Raw genomic sequence first — 6,916 nt, 5'->3', positions numbered from 1 at the left:
AAGGAGATCAGTCCTGGTTGTTCTTTGGAAGGACTGATGCTAAAGCTGAAAGTCCAGTACTTTGGCCACCTCATGCGAAGAGCTGACTCATTGGAAAAGACTCTGATACTGGGAGGGATTGGGGGCAGGAGGAGAAGAGGATGACAGAGGATGAGATGACTGGATGGCATCACCGACTTGACGGACGTGAGTTTGAGTGGACTCCGGGAGTTGGTGATGGACAGGGAGGCCTGGCGTGCTGCAATTAATGGGGTTGCAGAGTTGGACACGACTGAGCTACTGAACTGAACTGATATTATAAAAAGCGCGTGAAATAATAAGAGCTTCACCAGCCAGTTTCTTATTGCTTTTTATGTATTGCTTAGTTTTATTCTCACAAGTCTACAAAAGTAAAATTATCATCATTTCCATTATACAGATGAGGGAGCAAGCAAGGAGATTAGTCATACAAGTAGATCAACTCTAGAGCAGATGTGCTTAATTCTCACATTGTATTACCTTCTCTCTCCATGTGTATTTCCTTCAAAATACACCAATCATGGCAAAATGCTAACTATTTAATGTTTGCTTATTCTTTTTTTCCAAAGTAATTAATATACCTACACATATATCTGTCATAATTTTCAAGTAAAATTACTCAAGTATATAGCATGTGCATTAATTTTCACCTTTAGCACATGTTGTAAATACAAATGGTACAGACTCCAATAATTACAGAGGTTTAGTGGTACAAAGATCTTAAAGTAACCACAGGGAAGTGTAACAATCTAACTGAAATTTAGTGAACAATAATGCAGAACAGAAAATCTATATCTCTTTCTCTTTTTCCTTGGCCATTTCAGGAATTTGACAAAGAGACACTTTCAAGGGTTGATTAGTGAGAAGAGGATGCTATCAGGAAAAACTTGACGACACTATTGTGATTTTTCTGGCATCATATTTTTTTAAAAGGTTTTGACAAATTTTTCTCTGAGTATAAAGTTTAGATGAGGTGGATATCACCTCCATGGTGTTATCTTGTTTTTAATATTAATAATAAAATATTCCAAGTTTGTGGAAACCATTGAAATCTGTTTTGATAATAAGGGACCACAAGTTTTAGGAATGTGTTTTAGGACCAGTAAAACATTTTTAAAATGGTATGCTGTGATGTGATAAGTCGCTTCAATCTTGTCGGACTCTGTGTGACACTATGGACTGCAGCCCACCAGGCTCCTCTGTCCATGAGATTCTCCAGGCAAGAATACTGGTTTCCATGACCAGTGGGTTCCATGAGTGGGTTTCCATGACCTCCTCCAGGAGGGATCTTCCTGGCCTAGGGGTTGAACCAGCGTCTCTTAACTCTGTATTGGTGGCAGTTTCTTTACCACTAGTGCTAGCTGGGAAGCCCCTTTAAAATGGGGACATCCTCCACTCCCCCCACAAAAAAAAGTTTTATAGAATGCATGACTTCTCTGTTAAGATTAATTCTGATATGTATTATTCAAGTTGACAATATTTAAAATGCAGCATGTTAGCTTTATAAAGAAACTTTATACCAGATGACTCTAAAAATGTACACTATCATTAACCAGTGATTATATTTAAACAATATTTCAATATTCATGTAAAAATTATGTTTTAACTTACTGCTATGAAATTACATATCTGTTTAAATAGAATCCTTCCTGTTAAATAGCAAACAATAATTATCCTGGTTTTCCATGTGTCTGTTTTAATATTTTATACACATCAGACAGTGTATGCTGGTTACTGGGGCAAAATTTAATATCTTAACATTTATGAACCACATGAATATACTTCAGTTTTAACAAAATAAAATGCACCTGTGAGCAATGATTATTATGAGTAATTTACAAAGGCAAACTTTTCATAAAACTATTTAGTAAGTCTCTTCATTATAAAATAGATCCTATTTTTTTGAATTGTTTGAAAATCTTTGAAATTTACTTCTCTTTATTCCCCTTCTATCTAAAGAAATCTGTAGGGTAGACCTTTGGGAGAATATCAGTGCTATTCTATAAGCAAATACAGATAATATCAATAGATGAGAAAAGTGGACTTCAACACAGAATAATTCAGTTTTGATAAGAATAAAATCATATTAGAACAAATCTTAATGTTCAAGTTACTCAAATTCAATAATATACTTTAGGGAATGTCTTTTGCATTAGAACCAGCTTTTTTGGAATAAAACAAAAGCTTTTTAACATGCTACTTTTGTGAAAATAAGGCAAGCAGTTTATTGCAGGTATCTTCATCAGCAATGAAAGCACACAACTTTTTGTAGCCCCTGGATAAATCAGGATTAGTAAGCACATTCCTCATACTCTCTTTAGACAAAACTTATTTCCTAGCATAAAATTTTCAGATATCTCTTAAATTATTCTTCAAGATAAGCTTTTCTAATGTCATTGATATTGAGAAATTCATAGATTAACATGAAAACTCATAGGTAATTTAAGATGGACTCACATCTAATATTTGCAGGGCCTATGAGGACTTTATAAGTATATCAATACTGAAAAAAATATAAATTATACTAGAAAATTAATAAATAAAACATGTCTTATACCTTGACAAATATAACCTCATTATGACAAACTTTAAAATATAATAATAAAATAACAAACATCCAATTTATTAAAGATGACTATATTTAATTATTGTGATTTATGTAGGGCTGGTGATAACTGTATCAAAGCAAAACTTGCACTGGAAAAAGTGAAACAGACAAGGAAAACTTCATTCAAAGCTATTGTAATAAGGGAGAGAGAACAGATCAGAGACTGTACTCAACTCCAGTAAAACAAAAGGTGAAGGGTATTAAAGAGCTGGTGTGTGTGTGTGTGTGTGTGTGTTGTAGTGGTGATGTTAGTATGGAGATCATAGGCCATCTATGTCTGTTAATTATCCTTACTCAAAGGAAAAGTAAAGTTGCACATACTTTATGACAGGAGATAGATTTCTAATTTGATTACAAAAGAAACTGAGCTCCTATCTTCCCAATGAGACTGGAAGATAAAGACTCCATCTTCCCTGATGATGACATTTCAAAGAGATGGCTAGCAGGTCTTTGAGGAAGACAGCCTGGATTGTAATATTGGCAAGAGGCTTTTTAAAGAGATTTATCTCTCAAAAGAACAGAGACAGAATTCACAGTTACAGGTTTTCCAAAGGGAGGTGAAAACATCTCTGTGGTTAGGCCATTTAGATTCTGTAGTCCCTATCATGAGAGGGGAGTTAGGAAGAAAGCTGCCTAAACCACAATCAATAATAATCACTAAGATAAAAATAGAATGTTCTTAAGCTTTTAAAAATGTTCTCAGGTTTTCTTCTGAAATGATACATGAAAAGGCAAAATAGAATCTATAATTAAGCATATATTTTAAAATCAAAATAGTTAAAATTGAATTTTTAAAAGTTTATTTATAAATCTTATTAAATATTTTATTAAAAATAAAACTATTTACAGCTGTAATGTTCAATGTGCATTAAATGACTATTGATCGATCATCTATATATCCAGTTTTCAGGATGGCACAAATTTTAAAATATGATAAAATGCTTCTCAGCCACTTACACAAATGATACTGAGTTCCTGCAGACCGGTGACCTGGAACACAAAATGAAGCAGGAAAATGCACATTAAACTCAACTGAGAAGCGACACTTTTTTTGTTTTGTCTTGTTTTGGAAGAATCTGTTTCATTCCTGCTGAAAAAAATTATAGTAGATTCATCTTTTTTCTTACCTAAGTGCTTCTGTTTTTTCAACCCATTACACTCACAAGCAGTATCCACTTTGGCCTAGTAGTAGCCAGCCCACAAACTTTCCAGCATTAGGACTATAATCTTTTGCTTTAAGGGTATAGATCTTCATTTCTCTGGGGTGGAGTGATGGTGTAAGGAGAGGGGATGCTAACGGTTTTAGTATGTGATGTCCCAGGACTGAACACTGAATTCAAGTATCATCTATGTATATAACATACTGATGTCTCAGGCATGAGGTCCAAAACAGGGGTCCCTCTTACCAGACTCTATGTAGAGATCCAAGATGAAAACCTTTGGGGTACAGTATCATTATTACAGCATATCTAAACTTTTCATTAGAATTTTAAGCCATTTACCTGAACCTTGTTCAATAGCTTATCTCATTTTAATAATAGAAATATATTCAACACCTGTTTTTGTCCCATTGAAATATGTACGATGGTTGGGATAGTATCTTCAACTAATTGAATGTTGCTAATTAAAGGTATCAATCCATTTATATTTGGCTTATACCTTATCTGGAGCCTACAATGCTGGAGACGTGGGTTAAATTCCTGGGTCAGGAAGATCTCCTGGAGAAGGAAATGGCAACCCACTCTAGTATTCTTGCTTGGAAAATCCCATGGACAGAGGAGCCTGGTAGGCTACAGCTCATGGGGTCGCAAAGAGTTGGACACAACTGAGCAACTTGACTTCACTTACCTGGAGCAATACAGCACTTTTTAAACTATACAATTAAAATAAATTTCACATTCAGATGACAAATCGATTTTAATAATTCACATCCATCAGTCAACTATGACTGTGAGTTTTGTGTCCTTGATCAGAATAATAATAGTTCTTAAAACAATGTTGTCATTTTTCACTCACTAAAAATGCTAGTGATGGGCTCACATAAGAGAAATGATACATCCCAGAAAGAAAAACTCAACTTTTTTTATTGTAATTTAAGAAGTAATGTTTATATCACCATGAAGCACATACTTACTGTGTATAGAATATTTTAATAGAATAACTTTAATAAGGGTTGTAAATATCTCCCATCAAACTAAAGTGAGGTGTTTGGCTTGAATAGAAAACAATAATTTTAATTTTTAAAATGTATGGTATAAATTAATTGTGAATCTGAATTTGACATTTGAATATTCTAAGCATGCAATTTCTAAAAGGACATTCAAGAAGATGGAAGTAGGGGCTAACTAACCTGATAAGAATTATCTGAGAAGATTGCAGCTAATTTGAGAACATTCAAATTTTATACGGTGAAACAGTTATTGAGTAAATATGATATCATCTTACAAACAAAAATATACTTTGAAGCTCAAAAGAGATACTTACTTAGCGGCAATTATTGCTGCAATTATGATTGCAGTGATTATACAGAAGATGATTTGGTTTAAAAACTTTAAGCAAAAGTTAAAAACTAAGCATTATTTATAAATTTTAATCATTGCATGTTTGTATTTTTTTATCACTAGAGGATTATTTATTGACTACCTAACTTCTAGTCTCCAATAATGCTAAAGAAGCTGAACTAGAATAGTTCTATGAAGACCTACAAGACCTTCTAGAATTAACATACAAAAAAGATGTCCTTTTCATTATAGAGGGCTGGAATGCAAAAGTAGGAAGTCAAGAAATACCTGGAGTAACAGGCAAATTTGATCTTGGAGTACAGAATGAAGCAGGGCAAAGGCTAATAGAGTTTTGCCAAGAGAATGCATTGGTCATAGCAAACACCCTCTTCCAACAACACAAGATAAGAGTCTACACATGGACATCACCAGATGGTCAATACCGAAATAAGATTGATTATATTCTTTGCAGCCAAAGATGGAGAGTTGTATACAGTCCGCAAAAACGGGACCAGGAGCTGACTGTGGCACAGATCATGAACTCCTTATTGTAAAATTTAGACTTAAATTGAAGAAAGTTGGGAAAACCATACTCATTCAGGTATGACCTAAATCAAATCACTTATTGAAAATGAAAGTGACAAATAAATTAAAGGGACTAGATCTGATAGACAAAGTGCCTGAAGAATGTGGACAAAGGTTCATGACATTGTATAGGAGGCAGGGATCAAGACCATCCCCAAGGAAAAGAAATGCAAAAAGGCAAAATGGTTCTATGATGAGGCCTTACAAATAGCTGTGAATAGAAGAGAAGCGAAAGCAAAGGAGAAAAGCAAAGATATACCCATTTGAATGCAGAGTTCCAAAAATAGCAGGGAGATGTAAGAAAGCCTTCCTCAGGGATCAATGCAAAGAAATAGAGGAAAAGAGTAGAATGGAAAAATCTAGAGATCTCTTCAAGAAAATTAGAGATACCTAGGGAACATTTCATGCAAAGATGGGGACAATAAAGGACAGAAGTGTATGGACCTAACAGAAGCAGAAGATATTAAGAAGAGGTGGCAAGAATATTCAGAAAAAATATACAAAAAAGATCTTCATAACTCAGATAATCACAATGGTGTGATCACCAATCTAGAACTAGACATCCTGGAACGTGAAGTAAAGTGGGCTTTAGGAAGCATCACTACAAACAAAGCTAAGGGAAGTGATGGAATTCCAGTTGAGCTATTTCAAATCCTAAAAGATGATGCTGTGAAAGGACTACATTCAATATGCCAGCAAATTGGGAAAACTCAGCAGTGGCCACAGGACTGGAAAAGGTCAGTTTTCATTCCAATTCCAAAGAAAGGCAATACCAAAGAACGTTCAGACTACTGCAATTGCACTCATCTCACACACTAGCAAAGTAATGCTCAAAATTCTCCAAGCCAGGCTTCAACAGTATGTGAACTGTGAACTTCCAGGTGTTCAAGTTGGATTTAGAAAAGACGGAAGAACCAGAGATCAAATTGCCGATATCCGTTGTATCACTGAAAAAGCAAGAGAGTTCCAGAAAAACATCTACTTCTGCTTTATTGAATATACCAAAGTCTTTGACTTGTGGACCACAACAAACTCTGGAAAATTCTGAGAGATGGGAATACCAGACCACTTGATCTGCCTCTTGAGAAATCTGTATGCAGGTCAAGAAGAAACAGTTAGAACTGGACATGGAACAATAGACTGGTTCCAAATAGGGAAAGGAGTACGTCAAGGCTGTGTATTGTCAACCTGCTTATTTAACTTA

This window comes from Bison bison, unplaced genomic scaffold (genome assembly GCF_000754665.1).
Source record: "Bison bison bison isolate TAMUID 2011002044 unplaced genomic scaffold, Bison_UMD1.0 scf7180017864149, whole genome shotgun sequence".
NCBI classification, from domain to species: domain Eukaryota; kingdom Metazoa; phylum Chordata; class Mammalia; order Artiodactyla; family Bovidae; genus Bison; species Bison bison.
This window is presented reverse-complemented; position numbering follows the sequence as displayed.